Source organism: Octodon degus, unplaced genomic scaffold (genome assembly GCF_000260255.1).
Source record: "Octodon degus isolate 3935 unplaced genomic scaffold, OctDeg1.0 scaffold00006, whole genome shotgun sequence".
NCBI classification, from domain to species: domain Eukaryota; kingdom Metazoa; phylum Chordata; class Mammalia; order Rodentia; family Octodontidae; genus Octodon; species Octodon degus.
In genome coordinates, this window is record NW_004524582.1 from 31,050,780 (window position 1) to 31,075,710 (window position 24,931).

The window sequence follows — 24,931 nt, forward strand, 5'->3', positions numbered from 1 at the left end:
GCATGAGAGCTGGCCACCAAGATCGGGTGTCATGGTGCATGACTGTAATCCCAGTGCTGGGGAGGCTGAAGACAGGAGGACCACTGAGTCCAAGCTGCACTGTGAGACCCTGTATGCAATACATTGAAAAAGGGAAAAAAAAGTACTTCTGGTCCCAGGCGTTTCAGTTGAAGGATGCTCAACCCAGGCTGATCTGAATGCCGGCAACACAAGCAGCTTCAGTGAATGCTGCACGGGCTCAGCATCCTGCCTACAGCCCCATCCAGAAGGCCTGGCCGCACCCTCAGACTCACATCCTGGCATACCTCTTAGTCACATTAATAACTGCACAACTAACCACCGAAGTGGACCTTCACTGGCTTAAATCCTAATAAATAAATAAATACCTCAGATTTGAAATACAATCAGAGAAGCCAACCTTTGGGCCACTCTGCATCCAGAACTGGGATGGAGCAAAGACCACATCCTGATTACCAGCCAACAGCCCACCCCCCACCCCCGACTGTACGAGAAGCAACCTTTCTGAGCCCAGCATGGAAAAGAACCCAGCTGGCTGTGGCGGGGACAGATAATAATCAGTTCCCAGGGGCCTCCGTGGTCCCCAAATCCCCACGCAATACAGGGAAGTAAAAGCTCTCGGTGACCTCACATCTGAGCACTCCCACCTCACCATCTGCTGTCCCCTCCTGCAAGTCGAGATTAACATGACCTCTCCGAGCAGACGGAGCAGGCGCCCCCTCTGCCTTCTGAAATCCTGCACAACTGCAGGCCAAATGCTGGCTCTAATCAGATTTGAGCTGTGCCTTAAACAATAGCCTACAAGGTCCTCATGCTCGCGGAGAGCAGAATGAGGACTTCCTGCTGCGGGCCTCCCCACACACTTTCTAAACTCAATTTTCTTAACTGATAAAGTATATGGGGCAAGCCAGAACCCAAAGGCATCTGAAACCACCACCTTTCCAGGTACAAAAGCTCCAGATGGGATTCCAGCTGCTGAGCCTCTCTCTGCTCCTGTGAGAGAGAAGCACACCTTCTTCCCCATCACTGTACAGGCAGAGTGAAGTGGGGCCGCGGGGAGAAGCTAACTGGGGCCAGGAAGAACAGAGTCAGGGGCGGGAGCCTGGCTTAGTGGTGGAGCACGAGCTGAGCGGCTGCCAAGCCGTGGGTTCCATCCCTGCGACCACTACCAAGAGAAAAGGGAGAGGGAGAGAGACAGGCTCTGGCAGTGGGGGAGGTGCACACGGAGCTGGCGGCGAGCTTGTCATTCTCTCTGCCCCTATGATGGGATCGGCGGATGTCACAGTCTTTTGTCACTTCCACTCAAGCACCCGCTTTCTTCCAGGGGAGCATCCGAGGACGGCATCCACCCCACACCAAACTATGTGGCCTCTGCTAACTGCGGCCCTCTCCCCGGACAGTACTGCTCCAGAGGTGACGGGGGAAGAGCTTCCCGTCGTGCTCCTTCATTCCTCGGACACTCATTAAGTGACAGAACAGGGATCACCTATGCTGCCTGCAGAAACAGACAAACCAAACAACGTGACGGTGGTCTCAAGAGATGAGGGCATCCACCTGCACCTAGGAGGGGGCACGACAGGACACGGGGCACTAAAGAAAGGAGAGCCCTTGCGACAGCAGCCCGTGGAAGCCGATCCTGTCGGCCAGCTTCTTCGCTCCTCCTCAGTGGCCCAAAAGAGGCAGTGTGGAGAGACATCAAAATTACAGCCATGCTGGAGGCCAGCTTCTGGCTGCAGATGCCTGGCAGCCACAGTCCTACACAGTGCTTGAGAGAAAGGCCCTGGAAACCATGCGGCCCCTGGCTCCGAGTCGTGCCCGCACACAGGCACACTGTGCTAACAGATCTCTCTGTGTTGGGCTGAATCCGCCAGCTTGCCGTAAACAGGCCGCCCCGGCTTTTCTTAATTGTTTATAAATAGCATCAACACCCAAAGATGCAAATCAAAGCAATCTGTGCACTCAGCTGCCGCTGCGATGACAGCAGCCAACAGAGAGCCAAATCAAGAAAAGGACAGCCAGGGCTGTGGGGCGGGTCCACAGGGCCCCGCCTGCTCGTGGAGACGCAGCAAAGGCAGCCGCTGGGCACCGCTGCGACAGACGCTCCCTTTGTTCGCAGGTCGGAGCTGCCTGCCCTGCATTTCCCATGTTCCCGTGTCGTCACGTGGCACACGACTCCCCGGGTGCCAGCCACAGAAGAGCACGACCATGTCTGTTTAATAGGAGCAGGGACTCGAGGAAAGGGCACCGGATTACAGGAGAGTGACAGTGCAGCCACAGCAGCAGAATGGCCCGCCGCTTTCTCCATCACAGCACCCGGATGGAATTCAAACTCCGTCCAAGAGCACGAGGGAGCCCAGGGAGCTTGTGCTGCATTAAGTCATGGTGACCGGCTAGCATTCTTTCCCTCAAAAATACTGAAATAATAACCACACTGAGAACGCGCCCAGGGGCCAGAGTTTCATCACCCACAATTCTCGTCACTCTGAAATCTGTACCATATTATTCCCTCCCTTGCAGAGAAGGAATCGGGAGTGTAGGAAGGAGGTTGCCCTCTATAGTCTATCATTTTTCAAATTTCCAAAAGTAAACACTCCTTTAATTACAAATTCCCAACACACTCAGAAATCATAAAGATAAAAGTAAAAATTCAGAGTCACACCAACGGGACACTGCCCACTGGCAGCGCGACCGCGCTTGGTGCCCATCCACACCAGGCGTCAGCAGGCTACCACACGTCCCTCCGCACAGCGCTTTGCACAGAAGCAAATGGGGTGCTGGCGGGGGTGGTCCTTGGCCTGCTGATTCTGCTGAACTCGAGTATGGAGAGTTGTGCCCTGGAACTGGAGGGATTCAGCTACTGCACACCCCCAACCCACCAGCCACCCCTCTGCCCATTGATCCAGCACACACAACGTCAAAGGCAGCTCTCAGGCGAGGCTCCTGGCCAGGCCTCACCTCCTCTGTGACACACATGCCACATGAGTCTCCACAGTCCCCGAGCAGCTAGAAACACAGTGTGCAGTCCACGCTTCCACGCGTGGAACGACTGGCAGTGCACACCACCCTCCCACGGCAGTCAGGAAGGTTTTCACGCCAAGTCCTGTAAAGTCCCTAGGAAACACAGGCAGCCCTCCAAATCTGACAGACATGTTTATAACATTGTGGCAAAAAGGAAGATCCAGGAAGCCTCCTCGGAGCACCGCCTCCCTCCACAGAGGCGGCCGTCCCACTGCCCTGCCACAGGGCTGAAACCCACTGCTGCAACCTACAGGGAGCTGTGACACCACCCACTGCCATCCAGGCCCCCTCTGAATCACCTGCTACAGGCACAGGGCTGCACAGATCTCCAGAAGGCACATGGAAACTGTAGCCTCTGAGATCGCCAGCCCTGCCAGAGGCACAGGCAGAGCGGAGACCGATCACACCAATGGGACGCGTCAGCCCAAGAGAAGGAGCAAGGGCGGAGTCCGGGGCGCTCCCAGGTTTCTGCTGGGTCACCAAGGATGCATGTCATCCCCCAGCAAGGAGCTGTGACAATGCAGCAAGCCCAGGTGGGCTTTCAGGAGAGAAGCTCCCGCAGGACCTCTGCCCAGCAGGCACCACGACCCGGGTGGGGGCCGGGGCAGGGACAAGGCCAGCAGCCCTCCTCCGTTGTCTGCACAGCCTGGCAAGGCACAGGGCCCTACCTGTCAGCTCAAAGGCGCGCACCCTCTGGAGCCCCAGGCTCCCAGCTCCACCAGGACCCACCCTGCACACAAGCCTCTCCTGGGCAGTCCAGAGCCCTGAGGACTCGGCCACAGGAGGCCAGAAGGGGTGCCAGGAGCCAAGTCCACGGGTGGGCTCGGCCTCCCCACACCCACCGTAGCATGCGTGGCCCTCACAGTCTGGGGGAACCTAACCCCTCTGAGCAGCTCTAGTCCACTTGCTCTCACTGAAGGATATTAATTCTCAGCTTTTACATGGAGAGAACATCAACCATTCCGCTCCGCAGAACTAATGTTAAGAAGAAAGACAGAGGGCTGGAGAAGGGGGCGGACAGGAGTGTCAGCAAGGGCTGGAGAGGAGCCAGGCGTGAAGGGAGGCGAGAGAACAGAGACGAAACCCTGGTCCACCGATGCCACCAGGATGTCCACATCTGTCCCAAAGTGACCAAGCCCCACAGCCAGAGCATCGAGACACAAAGCGTTCTGTTCTCAGGACCCATGCTGGGGTCCTGAGCTATCACCCCACAATCCCACCTGCTTCTGCAGCCCTGCTAAACCTGAACCCAAAGGTTCTTCACCATAGCTGGGCTTCTTTCTGACAACCCCACCCAAGAGTAGGACCTGAAAGTTTCAGAAAAAGCACTCAGGACAGGTAGGGTATAAAAGCCAGAGCTGGATCCACAAACCAGGTTCTTGTGCGGGCAGGGAGGGGAGTCCTCCTTGCCTCTCAGCTAGGAGGGCCAAATGCAGAATGGCCACGACATGAGTTCTACTGGACAGCGATGACCAGTGACCAGCACTGGACATTCACAGACGGGGCTGTGCGGAGAACCCACCCTGGAGACCGGGCGGCAAGAGGCACAGCGCAGCCCCTGTGCTCAGCAGGCTCCCTGCACATCGGGACAGCAAAGACCACCGGTGGGTGGAGGACACAAGGCTCTGTGACCTTGGGCGGCATGAACCAAGATCTCCAAATAGCCAGGAGAGGGGATTTTAATGTCCTCAACACCAGGAGATAAGCATCGGAGTGACAAATATGCCAGATACTCGATCTGATCATGACAGCGTATTTTTTATTTTTATTTATTCTTTCTTGACAGCGTATTTTTTTGAAATTTTTTTGTTCTTTGTTTTGCTTTGTTTTGTTTGAGACAGGGTCTTGCTATATAGTTCAGGTGGCCTTAAGCTCCAGGATTCTCCTGCCTCAGCCTCCCAGGTGCTGCCACAGAGATGTGGGCCACCCAGCTACATGGTGTATTTGGGTAATAAATGGTCACAAGGTTTAACTTTCTTTATTTTTGCCCATCCCTGTTTGCAGAGCGCCATGACTGCGCCCACTGTGGGAGCTGGTCTGTGACACAGCACGTCTCAGTTCTTTCGGCCCCCACCCTCTTTTAAAAACATTTTGCCAGCATCAGATTCATTTGTTTATTTTGTAAGTCTTTATTAAGTTATCACAAACAGATTAACAGTCCAACTAACACACCAAAAACACATAAAGCATGCAAGACATTTACAGGAAATCAAGATACTCTTTTAGATTGAAATGTTACACTTTATAACAATATAGAAATGTAAAGCTTTTATGTATCAATTAAAAACTTTTTTCAAAAGACTTCTATGACTCCAGCAATGTGCTTAACCTTTCTGGGCTCGGTTTCCTCATCTGTAAAACGAGGATAAGAGCAGCAGGGTGACGGGTGAGAACTAAACAAGGCAGCGCACTGGCTCATGGTGCGTGTCTGATCAACAGTGCTTGAGAGGAACGGGGAGAGAGCTCAGTGGTCTAAGCACCTGCCTGGCAAGTGGAAGGACCTGGGTTCTATCCCCTGTATCACATGCTGTGCCGACCCCGGAACGCGGGGCTCACTGAGCCAGCCACCAAGACAGGGCATGGTGGTGCATGCCTGCAATCCCAGCCCTGGAGAGGCTGCGACAGGAGGATTACTATGAGTCAGAGCTGCGTAGAGAGACCCTGTATCAAATAAATAAAAAGTCTAACAGTGCTCTGGAAACAGGAGCAGGGCCCAGGGACGCAGCGCAGGGCCAGAGCACTTGCCTCATATGCGCAAGGCCTGGGTTCCATCCCTAGTGCTGTGGAGGGAAAAAGTGTGGGTCTGCAATGTTTCGATCTGTGTAACTGAAAGCACCCTCCTGGGGTATCCTCCAGAGCACGGAGACCAAGGTAAAGGCGGGGCGCCGAGGGCCCAGCACTATTCCCATGCAGACAGCCAGGGGCAGGCAGCGAGCGGAGGAGACTAGGCCGACACGCGGCCGTCACAGCAGGGCGAGTGCCACACCACCACCCGCACATGCCCACCCTCCTGGAAACTGCAGCCCTAGCAGCAGCCGGGATGACCCCTGCACAGGGCCCTTCGCTCCCCCTGGGCTCTGAGGGCCCAGATCCCAGGTGTGACCCAGAGCTGCGCGCCTGGCTACTGCAGGTAATCTTTCAAAGATCGTCCCATAAAATTAGTGTCCCGCTTCTCCAAAAGGAAGTGCGACTTTTATAGAAAAGCCTACTCCGTTTGGGAGCAGGTCTAATAAAACCACAGAAGGAGAATACAGTCATACAACAACAAATTAAATTCATCTGTCCCAGCCAGAAAGCCCAAAGTCCTCTGGGCACACAGCTGCTTTTCCAGGCTGAAACGTAACTCTCTGGGGAAGCAGGTCAGCTTTCTTTTCAAGTGTCTTAAGTAAAAATTTGATTAATTCAGCCGTAATTTCCCAGGTTGAATGCCGCTGGTGGCCTCCTGGGGCAGTGTACACTGATGACTTGTGTACCTCGGTCCAGACACCAAGCCAGGAGCTAGGGCGGCCACACAGGTGACCACGGCAGGGCTCCCGTCCGCAGCTCATGCTAGGAAAGGACAGTGGATCGCCGCTGACCCCCCTGACAGCTCTGATCTCAGCAAGCGAGGGCCAGGAGGCCGGACGCGGCTGAGCCCCGCCACAACAGGTTTAGGCTCTGAGCTTCCAGGAGCCACAGGAAAGTCACCTGGAAAACAAGCCACAGAGAAGACTGTCCTGCCAGCCACGGAAGGCGAGGCCATGGTTTTAAACTTCCTTATGTAGTACGCAAAATACAAATGTAAGAAACCATGATTAGCATTCATAACAGTGTAAGACCCAGCACTGCCCCTCACCTCCCAACAAGAGGAACCCCACAGCAGCTGGAGCATCTGGGCAGCCTCGAGGTGGGCACAGGACCCCTTGCTCAGCTCCTGGACTCTCGCAGATCCCTTCCTTTGGACCTCAATCAGTCCTTGGGGGCAGAAAAGCACAGGACGTCAAGTACTGCATCTTTTCAGGGTGGCTTGAAGTCACCAGCTAAGTCACACAGCTGAGCAACAGAGCACCTAATCCTCCTCAGGGGCAGCCTCTGTGGATTCCTGTGGCACAGGTCAGATGCGTTCAAATGTCACCAGATGACATGAAAGTCCCGGGCTTAGCCTGAACGCTTCACACCCCGCAGCTGCGCAGCTCCCAGAGCACTCCCGAATTCCACTGGAGTGTCATTTCCTGGTGTCAGAGAGTGCCTGACACCAGCCGACCACTGCCAAGAGCTGGGCCTCCAGTGCTGCCAAGGACAGCAGGCCTAGCTTGAAAAGAAGCCATAACCTACCAAGGAAGAGGAGAAACGTCAGCAGAGGCAGGAGAGAGCCGGGGCAGGAGTGCGGCGGCCAGGGGGCCAGCCCACCACGTCCCTCAGAGCGGGGTGATGCCACAGGCCAGGCACGAGGGCTTCTGCTGCAGACCCCTGCCCGAGGCACCTAGGAAAGCTGCAGGAAACAGCCAGAAGCCACCCTACGGGATGCCCCATGTGCTCAGTCCAGCGAGGGAAGCCAAAGCAAGGAGCAGAGCCCCAGGGTTGTCCCCGCACAGATCCAGCCTATGGAGGTGACAGCCCAACATAGCACCTGCTGGCCGCGCACATTCGAAGCTCGAGGTTTTCGAGGGGCCAGTATGTAGGTGGTGAATTAACCTTCAGGTCGAAACCAAAGAAGTGCTTAGTTCAAGGGCCAAGGTCGTACTCACTACCACCGACCGATTTATCAGCTCTGAACATTTACATTAAAAATGATTGGGAGGATCACTGCAAGTCAAGCTGCATTGTGAGGCCCTGTATCCAATGAATAAATACATTTTTTAAAAAAATAAATAAAAAAGAATTTCAAAAAAGGGCTGGGAAGATAGCTCAGTGGTCTAAGCGCCTGCCTGGCAAGCTCAGGGACTTGAGTTCAATCCCTGGTACCGCATGCTGTGCCAGCCCCAGAACCCCAGGCCTGCCATGCTGGCCCTAAAACCAGACATGGTGGTGCACGCCTGTAACTCCACTGCTGCGGAGGCTGGGACAGGAGGATCACTGTGAGTCTAAGCTGTGTAGTGAGACTCTATAGCTAATGAGTAAATACATAAAATTAAATTTAAAAATTAAGTTAAAAAGATGATGGTGGGGGTGGTAATGGGGGTAGAGATGAAACAAGCTTTTCAAGCACTTTGTATGTACCAGCCCCCAAACTAATGCTTTATGTCAGGTTTGTACTTAGAAATCTCAGAACTACCCTTGTGAAAGGCAGTGGCCTGGGTTGTCCCATCTTATGGTGAAGAAAGTCAGGGCCAGCTTCAGAACTTGCCCCAGATTGCACAGCCATCTAGCAAAAGCAGGCAGCCTGAGTCCACATCGCCCACTGAGGAGCAGTGGCTACACACTGTCCAGCACAAAGCCACACAGTGTGACGAAGAGTGTGACAGACAAGTGCCTCACGAGGGCTTCCAAATAGATCACTGTGGCTAGGGAGCGAGCCGGCTGTGGTTGTGTACGGCCGTCCAATGACTGCTCCAAGAAGGGGCCAGAATAAAGCAAAGCTGAAACCAAATCTTCCCGGCAGATGTGACACGGTGCGGCATCTCTACCACGCCAGGGCACCCACGACTCTGCCACTGGTGCAAATTCAGGGCGCTGCTTTTGCTGGGCATCCAGGTCCCCAGAGACTAGTGGTCTCCAGCCAGGTGCAGCACAGCCCTGGGGGATCTTCCGTGGTGACAGCTGCAGCTCAGCACCACAGACCCCCTGAACCCTCTGAGAGCTGGGCGGCAAGGCGGGGTCCTCAGCCCCCCAACAAGAGCTCCGAGTTCTCTCTGCTCTCAGGATAAAGAAAACCAACATCAGGGACTCGCTCCAGTCCAAACCAAATACACCCCCAGGTAAAGAAATATTCTAGTGTAGATTTCCAGGCAGACAACCTCCTGGCTCTCCCAGGCTGAGAACGATGGAGCCAGAATTCCAACTGAGAAAAATTCATGTCTGACGGCTGGCCATCAGAAAGCGCACCCAGCCCAACTGCAGAACCCACCTCGGCGCAGCGGCTTCCATCTGACAAGGGTGGAAGTGAGGGACAGCGGCACAGAACAGGAAACTGCGCAGCCGGGGCCACAGGTGGGGTGTGGGACCTGCCTCCGCTCTCGCACGCTGCATCCAGGTGAAGGAGAAGGACGGTGGAGCGCATCGACGCTCCTGCCACCCTGAGCACCGAACCCGGCGTGGAGAAGCTTATGATCCTCCAGCCTTCTGAGTGGCTGAGACTGCAGGCGGTGCCGCCCCACCTGGCTGCTTCCTCACACCCACTTCCTTTTCTTTTTGCAGGACGGGGGAATTGAGCCAGGGTCTCTGCACTGAGCTGCATTCAGCCCTGTTTTTAGCTTTTATTTTGAGAGAGGGTCTCATTAAGTTGTCCAGGCTGGGCTCAAACTTAAGATCCTCTTGCTTCAGCCTTCTAAGTAACTAGAATTACAGGCGTGTGCCACCGCATCCAGCGACTCTTCCCATGCTTGTGAACCAGCTCTCTCTCTCTCTCTCTCTCTCTCTCTCTCTCTCTCTCTCTCTCTCTCTCTCTCTCTCTTCACAATTCAAGGACCTTGAAGGCACAGGGCATTAACCACTTTGGTCACCTTTCAAGTCCCAATCCATGCACTGTGCTGCAGACCTGCTGGGCTGCCGGGTCTTACTGGACCTCGGATCCCTGGCTAACACAGAGGCCCAAGAGCTGAGGGAGCCTCAGAGTGTGGCCCTCAGGGCATGGAGGCCTGCGCCAACCAACCCAGGCCTCCCCACAGCCACCCAGGGCTGACGTGGGCGGAGCAGGTTTTCCTCCCTACTCTTCAGCCCCTTGGCTGACCCGTGTCCCCAAGAGCTCGCGAGCCCTGGCAGCTCTGTCACTGGCTGTCTGGAGGCCACAGGAGCCATAAAAGCCCTCGGCTAACACAGCCCAGCTGTCTCTGAGCCTGCTGCTTGTCACGCTGGTCACCTCTGCCAGAAGCAGGGCGGGGCTCCAGTTTGCAGACTGGCAGGGACAAGCGGAGACTGGCAGGGACAAGCGGAGATCCTTCCTCCAGGGAGGGGCTCTTCTCGACAGAACCCCAGACACAGCCGGGTGCTGATCCCCAAACCCTACACACGCTGCGCTAATGCAGAGCCGAAGCTGTCCTGAGAGGGGCCCACAGGCAGCGCACGTGTGTACAGCACCCAGCAGCTCTGCCAGCGTCTTCGGGGCCACACAGTGGTGGCAGAAACGCCCCTTGTGCCACTCCCTCATGTGTGCCACCTTACAGCCTCGAGGCAGCTGGACGCGCATCGCACCAACCCCTCTTGGGGACCCTGTGCAGTGTGGTGCCTTGGGCTCATTAGCTTCCTTTAGGTGACTTTTACACGGACACCTGTATGAGAAGAAAGACAAAAAGCCCCTGATCCCAGCCCCAAAGCTTGGGCCCGAGGCTGCCCTGTTCTCCTGGTTCCACTTGAGAATGTAGATGCCAATCTTCTCTCTGAGCCTTCAGGGTCTCTGCAGAAAAAGGAGGCAGCTTCTAAGAAAAAGCACTCACTCCTCTGGAAAACTGGATCGGACACTCTGGAAATCAGGTCACTGTGTTTGTAACATGGAGAGAGAGGGAGGATGGTGTCCTCCGACAACAGGAGGCAGGTTCCTGGCCACAGCGGCCGCTCACGTGCACTGCAGTGCTGCAGTGCCCAGGCTGTCCCAGGTGGAAGGCACAGTGCAGTCCTGTTGGGCACAAGAGGGAAGAGGGCATGGAGGGTGGTGTTTCGGGCGTGGAAGACAGAGGAGCCACTGACCGAGCAGCATCGTGCGAATGGGGCGCCCACGACACACAGGTGTGCAGGTCCTAAGTGACCGCATCGTCAGTGCTCTGGGACAGATGCCCTCCCATGGAACTGCTGCGTGCACTGCTGGCCTTTGTCTTGGAGACATAAGAACTCACAGGAAGAGGGATGCACTGGGGCGCTAAGCTTCAGAGGTCCTGTGCACACCAGCTGGCTTGGTCAGGCCTGGGCCACGGCAGAAACACCACGGCTGAAGGCATGGAGGAGCAGGGAGGGATGGGGAAGACAGGGTCTCCAAAGGTCTGGCCCAGGGGCCTGAGTCTCTCCACTAGGCCCCACCCCCAGCAACCTGACTGGCTAGGAATTCACCAGCACACTAATCATGAGCACCCCAGCAGTCACCTTTCAATGTGCTGCCTCAGGGATCAAGCTCTCAGCGCATGTGTTTTTGGGGAAAGCTCTTATCCAAAGCATGACCCCGAGTCCTGTGCAAAACTACCTGTTTCATTTCTTAGAATCTGCCACGTGATCTTCCATAGCTGCCATGCAGTCTCCCACTCTGACAGCCACGCACGTGTGACCCGGTCTCCCCGCAGCCACGCCAGCACTTGCCACGGTCACTCTCGCTCTTGGCCACTAGGGAAGGTGAACATGATGTCTCTCCATAGCTTCAGCTGTATCTCTCTGACAGCCAAGGGCGCAGGGTGACTGCGTGGACCACCTGTCACCCGCACACCCTCTTTGGTGAGACGTCTCCTCATGTATTTTACCCACTTTCTAATCACATGTTTTGTTTTGGGAGCTCTTTACATACTGCACACTTCAGTATTTCACTAGATACATGGTTTTCCACTATTTTCTCCCAAACTGCAGTTCGGCTGCATGTGCTGGTTGCAGGGTCTTCAGCATTGCAAGAGTTCTTCAATGTGTTGGCGTCCAACTAAGCAGCTCTTCCTCTTACTGACTCCGCTTCTGGGTAGGACTCAGAACTCTGTGCCCAGCCCTGTCAGAGCTGCCGCGCCCAGCAGTTAGGGTTGGAGAGTTACACGCTTCAGTGTAAGCCCATGACTCATTCTGAGCTGATTTTTGTGTAATGCATGACGCTTGGGTCATGCGTGTCCCACTTTTCTTCACATATGAATGTCCAATTGCCCCAGCAACCAACAGTTTTTAATAGAATAAAACATATGCTGCTCACCACCCGTAAAAAGACAAGTGCTGTTTTGTGAAATTCTAAATCCAAAAATATACCGGACAGTGGAAAATGTCCAGTTCAAAAGTCTAAAAGGGATTATATAGCTCTCTAAGAATTCTTGCTTTAAAATTCTAGTTCCTCCCTATGACATCAGATATCATTTATGGGGGTATCACAAAGCCTGATCGACAATTAAAAATAGACAAAAAGAAGGACAATCTGCAGGCACGCCAATTAACCTATGATATTAGTTGGGGTTGTAGTTTGCCACTGGCTGCGTAAGAAGGAATCATGGGTAACGAGGGTGTCTGATGCAGGCAGGAGGGCTGCTTCTCTCCATCCCAAAGTGCACCCCAACACTCCACACTTACTGAGGCAGAGCTTCTGGTTGGGAGGACACCAGTGAGAGGCTGGGACCCCATGGGCTTCTCCAGCCCAGGCCTGGCGTCCCCACCCGTGGGAAAGAGCTTTCAGGGAGAGGCTGCCCTCTGACTGAGCCAGGCTGCATCCGGTCTGCAGTGCCACTTCCTCGCCACGGGACCAGCCCTGTGCACCTGGGCCCCACGGTCTCCTCCCAAGCTGTGCGAAGCCCCTACCCTGGCAGGATGGTGAGGATGGACAGGGGATGCATCCCATGCCTCACAGCGCTGCCAGACCATCAGGAGTGCCCAGCGTAAAAGCCCACGGTGCCAAGAGAAAATACCCCCACTTCCTGGAGCTCGCCCCTGTGTGACCAGCAAAGTACAGGGAAGGACCCCAAAGGGCTGCCTGATTTTCAGAAACAAATGTTTTTCAAAGCGGGAGGGAGGAGGAGGAGAAGCAAGGAGAGGGAGAGGCAGGGGAGGGGAGGTAGCTGGCTGGTGGGCAGCCCACCCCGCCAAGGGGCCTCTGCTTCCTCGAGCAGCTTCCTTGCCCGGGGAAGGCATCGAGAGGTGAGAAGTGTGGATCTGTGGGAGACCTGCAGACCACTTCCCCAAAGAAGCCAGAGCACCAAAGGCGCCTGCACAGGCGGCCCCAGCCACTACAAGCTCTGGGTGGCAAGGACCAGCGTCTGGCCCTCCCCACAAAGATCCCCACGCGAAGCTCTCCGGGAAGCACAGGGCAGTGCACAGAGCTCCAGCGCGCTTTGTGCAAGTCCTGCACCCCAGGAGACGCATCCGTAACTCAGAGGTGCAACCTGTCACTCCACGTGCTGCTGAGGCTCTCCGATGGCACCTAGCCAACAGACCCCAGCCAGCCCTGCTCTTAACCACAAGCAAACTTTCTCCCCCGTGGGGAAAAGCCTGAGCTGTTTACCCAAAGGAGACCCAATCACCGCGCAGAGCGCTCAGGACCGAGAACAAATCCAGCCAGAGCCACTCTGCCACGCGCCTGGGGCCATCAGGCTTGCACCTGCAGACAAGGCAGGAGCGAAACGCCCTATGGTCCTATGGTTCTAGCACCGTAGTTTCCAGTTTTCTTCTGCCTAGAGATGTGACCAAATGCACAGTCTGTCCTGACTATGTTTATAAATGGGTTTGCAGCTGTCCATGATGGGATTCCCTTTTCTGGATGACAACAAACCCATGAGCCTATGGGCAGTCTTTATGCCATCGCTGTAATAAATGAAAAAAGGAAAGATAATTGAATATTACTAAGAAAGCAGACAGAATCGACAGGATGGCCTCACCTCGCAAAATCATCTTTGCAATCTTGTGGAAAATATGAGCTCTCAAAAGAGGACATGGTCACAACTTGAAGGGGACAGGAAGCTACCTAGTGTTCTCTCAGCAGGAATTGTGTGATCCCTACAAGGTTCCTGGAAAGGTCTTACGGAGGAAGAAAATAAACTACAGCAGAGTTCCAAGGGTGTGCAAGGAGCTCCAGATTGGAGAGGGGCCCTGAGAAGGGCGCTGGGGGTCCCTCCAAGGGAAGCAGGCTGAGGAGGCAGGTGCAGCTACAGCCTCCAAGCAGGCAGAGGGCTCATGCAAAGATGAAGATTGGAAAAGGACAAGCCACAAGCATGGCTTAGGCTGGGCTCCAGAAAAGGGCTTTACCCACTGGCTGCGGGTAGAGTTATGATTTGTGTCTAGGTGTCCCCCCAAAGCCTCCTGCAGTCTTGGGGCAGCTTCTGGAGTTTGTGATTAATTATCGTAGGTGTGGATGCCGCACCTGCCCTGGGGCAGGTAATTTGCATTTCAGTGTAAGGAGGGAAGAGAAGCTAGCTGCTTGAGCTGCTGCTACTCCTCCTCTTACGCTCTTTGCCACCGCTATGAACTGCTGCTCTCTGCCGTGTGCCGTGTGCCGCTCTGCCTCGGAGCCAGCTGAATATGGACTGAAACCTCCAGTAACTGTGAGCTAAATAAGCCTTTCCTTCCTGCATTTTGGGTGTCGGGTGTTTGTCCCAGCAATGAGAGAAGAGTAACTTCTCATTGTAAGACAAGGTACTGACTGCAAACAGTGTTTTCATGCGCCAGGACGGAGATTATGTGTCATGTCTCTTCCTGAGGGACCTAACCCTGCACAGTCCCTGCCTCAGGTGCTCCTGTGGCTGCAGCCACCTGGCCAAGGCCTGGCTCCCACCACACAGGGGCCAGGGCTTTGTCACACGCTTTTGGGGTTGCAAGATCCAGGCCACAGTTAAGTGCTTCCATCGGGCTCCAGACAGCGACTGGAGGAGGAAAACGGCGCCCAGAAGCCGACTGAAGGTTTTGGTGATCCCAAGCGTCAAAGGGCGCGTCACGCGCAGTCGCACCACATGTGAGGCCACATCAGGCTGCACAGCGGCCTCGCCAGGCTCCTGAGCCCCGAGCACCCACCCATCCATGGGCGGGGGTGGGCAGCAGCCCTCTAGGACCCCTCTTGGGTCATCATTCCAGACCCCGCTCCACAGTGAAGGTCACAAACACAAGCCGCTGGCTCCCGTGGAAACTGAGTCTCACCAACAGAGGGATACACAGAAGACAGCACGCTCTGGCCAGCCCGTGGGCACACGCGCCGAGATGCCGGGCAGCCCTGGCAGCCCTCCTGGCTCCCGCCCTCTGGGTAAATGGCCACCTGTTCCCATCCCTTCTGACTGAATTCCAAAGTGAAAAACTTCTTTCAGGAAACACACTTCCAGAAATTTTGAACATATGCAACCTGTAACGTAATATTCTTCTAACAAGAGAAAGCCCAGACCACATATAAAAACGGGGCTCGGCCACAGCCTGCAGCCACCTGCTGGAGCCAGGCAGTGAGAGACCCAAAGCTGGGAAGGCAGCCTGCAGGGTGGACGGGCTGGGGCCAGCAGGGGCCACAAAAGGGCTGTGCAGCGACAGTCCCAGGGCAGGGCTTGGTCACTGACTGCCCACTGACTACCCTAAACTTTCCTCCTGCTCCCCACCTAGGACACCCCCAACCCATCGCAGGCAATGCTGGCTCCTGCCCAGGACCTCGGCTTCCAGGGTGACAGTCTGTCAGGCTCAAATGGCCACACCTTCCTTCCGCACACATCGGATCCCCTGCGCGCCTCTCTGCCAAGCGCCAGCTCAGGAAGGAGACTGCCTTCCTTGTGTGGGCAGTCTTTTGGTTAACTCAGAGGATCATCCTCCCAGGGTCAGCTACACATATAACCTGATAGCCTGGCGCGGCAGATTCCAAGCTGGACACACCAGTTACTTCCGAACCAGGCAGGAAGCATCCCAGCAGACGGGACGGATCGAGGGCTTTGAAGTCAGGCCCTTGAGTTCACCAAGTTCTTCACTTTCCTGCTAGTAATTACATGACCATCAGCAACATCCTCAACCACCTAACCCTGTCTTCATCTTTAACAAAACATTGACCTGCACAGCCATCTTCACTGCAGTTCCATGCATGAAGGAGCTGACAAGTGCCAAGCGCTCAGCCCTGGGACCTCCTCTCCGGCTCAGTTTACCTCGGGAGCAGCACACAGGTCTCGGACAGACCCTCGCTCCAATGGGCACTCCAGCCGAGATACGACTCATGCCCGGGAGTGTCACGAAGATGCAGGACGTGCTTTAATTTCTCAACTTAGACATAGGCGGCTTCTAATATGCCGCAGAAGCCATAATTAAAAAGCGACTTTTCAGCACTGCCTCGTATGTCTATTTTTAGTGGAGCTGGACGAGCTATCAGGCCTCTCCAAATCCTCTTTGGAATCAGAATTGCAGCTGTAATGCATGAGACCATCAGCAGCAGGAACCCACCAGGCCCCTCCCAAGGCCACCAGCGCACGAGGAGTGCTGCTCGGATGGGGTGGAGGGGCGCACACCTGCGGGGAGACCGGAAGCCCAGTGTCGGGGGGCAGGGTGTGCACCTCACGACACACAGCCAGCCCCAGGGAGCGAGGGCGGCACGCCTGGGCACGCTGCTCACCACCCCTGCCTGCCATCCAGGGCACGCATCGTACCTTGTCCTCTCCTACCCATTTCTGAGGCTGTGAGGCTAACCTGGGGTCCCTGTGGGGGTGCAGCGATCCTGAGATTCACCTGTAGGCTTAGGGGACGAAGGAGCCGTGCACACCCTGCTGCACAGCAGGGCCAGCGCAGGAGGCGAGCTCTGGGCACACACGAGCACCGCTGGAGGCTCCGGCCAGGCTGCCTGGCCCCTGCACCCCTCCTGGCTGTGTGGTGCTGGATGCGGCCTTGTCCCCAGTCACAGTAACAGGGCTGCTCTAAGTATGAAGAGATCCATGGGCAACGCCCTGCTGTTGGTCTGGTATGCAGGGGGGCTCAATAAATGTGTGTTAAATGAATGAGTGACCATCGGCTATTAATAATATATCCAGGATTCACATTTTATACTTGTAATGAACAAAAATGCTTGGCATTCATACAAAACTATTAGCAGTCATCACCTGTAAGGAGGCTGCAAAGACCAGCTTTTTTTTTTTTTTTTTTTTTTTTTTTTTGTGGAACTGGGGATTGAACTCAGATCCTTGCGTTTGCCAGTCAAGCGCTTATCCTACTGAGCCATCTCCCCGGCCCCAAAGACCAGCTTTTGACCCTACCATATATATTTGTCTATCACCTGAAACACGTAAGCCAACATGTGCCGGACAGGCAGTCAAACAATGGGATTTTGATCTAAAAAGGCTGGAATTGGGATGGGATTCTCCAGGGCAGTGGTTAGCTACACTGCAGCAGTCTGCCCCAGGATGCCTGAGGTCAGCAGCCCCAGGCCCTGTGTTACAAGGGGCAGCCCCAGGCCCTGCCGGCCACACTTTGGGTAGCAGTTACAGTCTCCCCACTGTCCCCTTCTGTCCAAGCCAGACTGCAGTTCAAGTCACAGGGCCACTCCCTGCACGAGGGCAGTGAGTTATGCAGCCTGAGGCTATGGCCGAAGTTACACTGCCCCCATCGTCACCCCAACAGCACCACACCCTCAGTGCTGTTGGGCCCAGGAAGAAACTAAGGTCAGGTGACTCTCTGGTTACAAACCCACAGCCCAAGTTTCATTTGGTCCTCCACATGGCCATTTCTCGGCCACCGTTTCTGGAATGCTTCCATTCATTCAGCTGCTGCCAGGAACCAGGCTGGACAAAGCCTTGCTGGTTTCCTCCTGAGTGCGGTCTGCATACTGCCAACCACGGCTACGAGCCTCACTGCACTTGGGGCTCACGGCAGGCACAGTGCTGCCCGAAGCACTGGGGACCCGTCATCTCGCCCAGCTGTGGGCCTGGGCTCAGCCACGGGTGTCTAAGATGCCCCTAGTTAGATGAATGTGTGGATCTTGTCAGGTGAGACATCTCCAGTGTCTACAGAGCAGCTTTGTTCTCCCCAAGTGAACACGCAGCTGCAGCCTGAAGGGACAGGTGGCTGCACTGCCCCAGCGTCACACTGGACAGAAGTCCACCCCAATCTGCTCAACATCATGTTGGGTGCTGGTGGCATGAGGTTGATGGGCTTTCAGGCTGCCCAAGCCTGGGAAGGACACCCATGTAAGACCGGCTCTGGGGTCTTCCGGGGCTGAGAAAGCCTCGGTGCCCAGCCCCCACAGCCATCTCCCACCTCCTCCTGGTGCTTTCTCCCCAGCCCCTTGCAGGAGTGTGTACTCAGCTAAAGCCCCAGGGGACCCTGTGCCACCTCCGGGCCGCCCTGGCGCACCCACAGTCCATCAGACACTCTGCACAGCACCTCCTGGCCCCTTGCTCCACCCAGGCAGGGGTGCGGCTGATGACCTCTACACAGGAGGCTCCTAAAGGGCAAGCGAATGAGTGGGTGAAAGGCACAGGGATAGGGACCAGCCATGCACTGCAGGAGCCTCCTCGAAGGCAGGGACACAAGCAGGCTGCCCAGCAGGAGCTGCAGGCCATCCCGGGCCATGGGCTGGGGTGAGGGTGGGCACCCAGAGCTCAGCAAACACTCAGCTTTCTAGCAGCAGCGTAGTAGAAAGGCTCCCCTCAGGAAGAGCCCAGGGCACATGGTACAGTATGGGGCAGGGTTCCCACTAGAAGTGCCACCTTCCCAGCCCCTCTGAAAGGAAAGCTCCCTGGCCCACGTTCAGGGTTGTGTTCATCTTGTTATGTGGGGAGCCTGGCTACCGGCAACTAACTCTGTCTCCAGCCCCTGCACCCTCCCAGGAAGCTGGAAAGTGGGGCTAAAATCTTTAACATTGTGGTGCCTGGGTATTCTGCGCAGCCAGCCCCAGTCCAACACTGTCCCCTGACCCCCACCCCAGCCAGCTCACTATTGTACAAAACACACACACCCTTAGCACTCCGGTGACTCCCAAGAGCTCAGCACTTATGTCCCGTACCAGGAATAAGACTAAACTGCCTCAGGAAAGATGCTCCCACCACCCGACACTGGGGAAGTCAGGAGGGTTTTCAGGGCGCCAGACCAGGAACCAGGACAAAGATCAAACATGTGTCCCTTACTTCATCCCAACAGCACCAGACTTAGACCAGGAGGACAGAGACACAGCACAGCAGGAGGCAGAGTAAGCGACCTGCATTTCCTCCTCTCATAACGTGACGCCTATCAGACAGGGGCGTGACACACACACAACCCTCAGCTAAAATATTAAAGTTATGGCCTGTGGGGACGAAAGTTGGGGTGGAGAAGGGCAGGGTAGATAATTGCTGTGTTTTTGTTCTAAATCTTAAGGAACTTTTGACCCTAGAGCTATGTGCCCATATAACTTAGTTTAGAAATTGGTATTTGATGTTTAAACAAAATCTGATACTTCACCAACAAGAATATCCTACTGCAGCATATTCTCAGACTTCCTGGAATCCAACCACTTCGGAAATGTCTGGAAAGCTGCAGCTCCTTTCCTGGGAAACACACAAAACTTTTGCTCGGGAGTTCATAAATTCCTGAAGACCAAATCAAAAAACTTACAATTGTAGATTCTGGATTGGTGTTTCGGTTTTTGTTTTGAGACTGTTTTTATTGGTTTGGGGTTTTGTTTTGTTTTGCCAGCTTAAGATGTTTGCTTGTTTGTTTTGTGCTGGGGCTGGATCCCAGAGCCTCATGCCTGCCATGCAAACGTCCCATCACTGAGTGACATCCCCAGCTCAGGTTATGGCTTCTTATAGAAAATTGATTTCAAAGCAGAGCTTGCCATTTGCTATATAGGAAAAAAAAATTATTGAAAACTACTGAATGAGCTGGGGAGATAGCTCTGCACTCTAAGTGCCTGCTTCGCAAGCACAAGGACCAGGGTTCAATTCCTGGTATCGCATGCTACACTGGCCCAGAACCTACACTGTGCCAGTCCTGAAAATGGACGTTGTGGCGCACGTCTGCAATCCCAGTGCTGAGGAGGCTGAGACAGGAGGATCACTATGAGTCAGAGCTATGTAGTGAGACCCTGTACCAAATAAATAAATAAACAGTTTTTTAAAAAGAAAACTACCAAAGACATCTCCGTGATGAACAAGGCCGCGCTCAGCCTCGAAGCGCTCGAGGCCATCACGGCAGCTGCTTCTGCATCCACAGCCACCTCCTTTCTTGCCATCACTGAGCAGACTTCTTTCTCAGGTTTCCCTTTGGCCTTGAGTGAGTCGCAGGCTCAGAAACTAGCTTGCTGTGAGCTGACTTGGCCATCTCCACCCCAGAAGGGACCTAGAATCACACACTTCTCACCCCACAAAAGGCCCTCCAGTCCCAGTCTCCATTCGTGGGTGTTCCCCAAGTGCAGGAATAATTCTAACGACTTCTTGGCAAAGCTTCTATAATCGGAGCAGGCCACTTGAATGCTCCAGCACACAGAACTGAGCTGTTTCTGACTGATCTGCCGCCACCACTGCAGAACTGACCAACAGTCCCACTTGAGCCGGAAGAAGTCCGTCATTTAAAGCAGATCTCAATGTTCTTGCCAATTTGCTTAAAATTTTAGTGCCTTAGTTAATGTCTCTGTCAACCAAAGGTAACAATAACAACCTCGTAGGATATAATAAGGGGATTGGGTAATTGTGGTAGGCAGAACGACTGGCCCACAGAGACATCCACGCCCTGGTTGCTGGACTTTGTGATTATGTGAATGACAGGCAAAAGGGACCCTGCTCTTGGCCCTAGCAGGGAGACTGTCCGTGGCATCTCGGTACGCTGGTCCCAGCGCACTCTCTCTGGGTCAACATCAGTCCACACAGGAGAAGCTAGACAGCCTGAGCAGGGTCACTTCCAGTGCTGAGCGCATGGGCCACTTGCACAGAGAGGCCACTAGGAGCTATAGGTGTCCCCCAGCTGGCAGCACGCAAGGGCACAGAGGCTCCGACTTACACAAGCACCTGCATTTGGCTGATGACCTGCGTGGGTCTGGCAGCCGTCCTGCCCCAGAGCCTTCGTGGCGAAGAAGCATAGCTCTGCCAACCCCTGCACCTCTGCCCGGGGAGACCCAAGTCAGACCAGCACAGAACCATAAGAACAGGGCTGTGGTTTGAAGTCATCTGTGGTGGCTCTTTACAGCAGCGGGAGGGCACTAAGGCAGTGCTGTCAGCACCAGTGCCCAGTGCAGTGGCCCAACACGGGCATCACGCAACAGCCTGATGGCTTCCTTGAATCAAGCAGCAGGGCTGGCCAGATTCCACCCACACAACAGGTTCCGGATTTTTTTTGGCAAATGCAGATTTGGGGAATTATGAATCGCTCAGAACAGCTGCAGATTTAGGTTTCCGGTAATTCGTTGCCTTTCCTTTAACACATAAACCTGCTGTTACTGCCTGGCTTACGGAAGCAACACACACGAGATTTAACGTGCACCAGCCCAGACCCCAGCCTCAGAACCTCTCCGGCACCTTCTCTGCTGCCCTGAGATCTGACCAGGTCTGCTTCTTCCTCTACGCTGAGCCCCACCCCTTCCTGCTTGAGCCCCTGTGTCCCAGCACCGAGCCCTGGCCCATGGCAGAACCCCGAGCTGTGTTTCTGAACAGCTAGGGGAAGTTCGTTGAGGCACCGCACTGGGTGCTTCGCGTGCCCACAGGCTTGTGCTTTCCTGACCTTTACCTCTGGCTGCCTTTGGCCTTCTGCAACCTCAAGACAGGTCCCTCAGGAACTGAGACGTCAAGGAGGAGACTGGACTTCCTTAAAGGAAGGTTCTCGAGGACAAACATAGCTGAAGACACAGGGAAAGGGCAAGCCTCGCACATTCAATTTGCTTACAAAGACGGATGGTAACGCCTGTAATCCCAGCACTTGTGAGGCTGAGGCAGGAGCATCACCTCGAGTTCGAGGTGAGCAATCTCCAGACCAGCCTGGAGACCATGTCTCAAAAACACACCAAGCCTGCCACAGGCAAAAGCACTCTGGGAAGAGCCAGCATTAACTAAGCTTCAATTAAAACATTAAAATCTAGGAATACCACAAAGAAAATCCAGGCAGGTTTTTGAAGACACTTCTGCTTGAATAAGGCTCCCCATCAAAAGAAACAACAAGGAGCATATGACCTAGAGCACCTTGCAGAAAAGAAGCAGTCAAAAGGGCAAAATACCCTAATAAGTAAAAATGGTAACCCAGAAGCCCCAGCACTTGGCCGGATAGCTACCACCTATCTGTAATCCCTGTACTGCCCAGAGAGCAACGAACAGCAAGAAGACTGTGAAGCCCTAAAGGCGCATGGCTCTCACAAATTCAAGCAAAAAGTCCCAAGGCACGGATGGAGCAGATACTGTGGCCTCAGAATGGGATCCCCCACAGGTTGTTTTGCATATGACACCACTTTCCTAAGTCATCATTTAAATCGTGTTTTTCTACAGTATCTGACAAAGCCAAACACAAGGCAGTCTCAAAGTTACACTTATTTCAGATTCCCCAAAATAAAATCTGTCACATAGATGAGTCTGCACTTGGAAGACTGCGTGTGACACTTAAAAGACTGACCAAAAAAAGAAAAAAAAAAAAATGGACAAAATGGTCCTGAAAAATACATATACTCAACAATTTAAGGAAAAAGAACACATCAATTTGAGATAGTGAAAGCGCTGCAAGTAAACCGTAATGAATAACATAAAGAATATGAAAGACAGCACCAAAATGTTGCCCGTCTGTACCACTGACAGGCTGTACACTCCATAAGCTGGGCTATGAAAAAGAAATCAAAATGATCCTGATGTGACTGCACAGGACTGTAACACCAGCTGCAGAGGCTGAGGCAGGAGGATCAAAAGTTTGAGGCCAGCCTGGGGAACTTAGTAAGGGCTGGTCTCCAAAATAAAAAACACAAATGACTAGAGATATAGTCAGTGTTAGAATATCCCTGAGTTCAACCCCTAGTACTGCAAAGAGAAAGAAAAAAGGAAGTGGGGAGGGAGGAGGGGAAGGGGGAGAGAGACAGGAAAGGGGGAGGAAGAGCAGAGAGGGAGGAGGGACGAGGAAAGAAAAGGCATTTTTCTTTTTAGACAGCATAAACTTTCCTCCACTGTACCTGTCTGAAACAATCAAAGGTGCATGGCTGAGGCCCTCAGACGCCATCAGCAGAGGCAGCCTTCCAGAAACAAAAGTCAATTATTCTGGAGCCAAAATTAGACTCAACAAATTCTAATTCACAAAATGCAACAAACACTAGAAAGCAATGGCAAGAAATTAATCTAAAGACCCTTGGAGAGTCAAGGATCTGTGCTCCCAATATAGAGCAAGGTCTCATGTGCCTGCTGTCTTCTGGCTTTGGGTTCCCACTGTACTTTCCAAGCAATGTGACAGTAAGCCGCTTACTGTCCAAACCCAGGCCGCTCCTGAAGACCCCAAAAGCCAGGGCTGGGACCTTGGCCAGGGAAGGCTTCGGAGACAAGAACTTTGCAGAGAGTAAGAACAGCTAAGCAGGAGCTGAATGGTGAGCGCAAGACAGCAAGTACCATGCCAGGCAGTGGCTCTCCACAGCTTTGTCTGTGCCCTGACAGACAGGGTCTCTTATTTAGAAAAATCTCAGGTTAGATATCAGAGCTCCTCACTCCTATGGCTGCTGCTCTTCCACTCCGGGAAAGGCTGTCCTGCCGGGTTTGGGCTTCAAGACAATAGGTGTGTTTAAGACTTCTAATGAAAACACAAATGAGCGCTCTTTGGGGCTGCTTCCTAGTGTGGGCACCTCCCCTCAGGCTTGGATGGGGTCCCCCCACAGGACCTCACCCCAGCGCTGCCTTCAAAGATCTGACCTCCAACTGGAGCTGCCTTGGCCTCCTTCCTTGGGTGTGGACTGGGCTTCAAACACATTTTCCAGCCCGCCAAATTCTTGGGAGAGTTTCCTGAACTCTCCAGGGCCTGAGAGCTAAAGTTGAATCTGGTTTTCCAGATTTTTTTTCCTTGCCAAACCTAACGGAAGAAATCCAGAAGCGCTGGGACAGAGAAGGCGCACTGCTGTCAATCACAGCCGCCTCCGGCCCAGGCCGGGTGCAGCAGTACGCTGCGGTCCCCAGCCCAGCGACAGAGGGCAGCTAGCCACTCCAGGCTTCTGCCACTTGGCACAGTGGACAATCAATCAAGGAGCCCGTGACAGTTCTGCCGGCCAGCTGCGCCTCGCACACCTGGGTGCACTGCGACTACCCCAACCCAGACGGGCCTGCCACAGCGGCACCAGGGCAGAGGCCTCATTTGTGGGGTGACCAGGGCCCACACATGCAGATCTAGGCTGTCAACTGCAACGACACCCGGGGAGCTCGTGAGACCGTGGGGAATGCAGACAAGAGTCCCCACGCAGCGGGACAGGGACCCCACGCGTGTCCACGCGGTTCGCTTCGGCAACACACATGAACGGAACAGACTGCTCCTTGAAGGGGACAGGAAAGAGCTGGGCGCGTGGGTCCACGCAGTCACCCTCGACGATAAACCGTGGGCACTGGCACACCCGGGGAGGAGGAACGGGACCGGTGCGCGCGCGACGCGGTAGGCGCGAGGCCCCGAGTGCCGCCCGGGGAGTCAACGTGGGGCGCACGGGTCGGAGCCGGCCAAGCTACCGCGCCCAGGACGACGGCACCGCCGGGCGGAGACCCCCGGACCCGGACCCGCACAGCCGCCGGCCCACCTCGATTACATCCAGGGCGCCCCCGGGCCGAGGGACCCCGATCGGGCCCTGGACGCCGCACAGCCCCGGACCCCAGGAGAGCTCTTGGAACCCGACCGCGCCTCGGACGCGGCCGGAACCCGGATCCCGCGGGACTCCGGATCCCTGTCCCGATCCTCACCTCCGGCCCTCGGGCGCCGTCGATCGCAGTTCCCTCACCGCACTCCACCGCACCGCACCGCACCACACGCGCAGCTGCCTCAACAATGGAGCCTGGGGCGGGGCCGCCGCCGCCTCTGCTAGTCCCGGCTCGGCCCGGCTCGGATCCGACAGACAACCGGCACCGGGCAGCGGCCGGGGACACTGCGCAAGCGCACCACAAGCCCCGCCCAGTACACAGGCCACGCCCCCTGGAACGACATCGGACCAATGGAGAGAGAGCTGAGCGGGGGGCGGGGCCTGGAGGAACAAAGG

At 54.8% G+C, this 24,931-nt stretch overlaps 1 protein-coding gene across 1 annotated transcript in view; it reads right to left on the reverse strand.

The window, feature by feature from the left end:
• The window catches only part of Afap1 (actin filament associated protein 1), a 113,824-nt gene extending 89,015 nt beyond the window's left edge, over nucleotides 1-24,809 (reverse strand). The window contains exon 1 of the mRNA XM_004624593.2: nucleotides 24,639-24,809. The gene's annotated coding sequence lies outside the window, so the exon portion shown is untranslated. The remainder of the gene's footprint in view (nucleotides 1-24,638) is intronic.
• Between the last annotated feature and the right edge of the window lie 122 nt (nucleotides 24,810-24,931).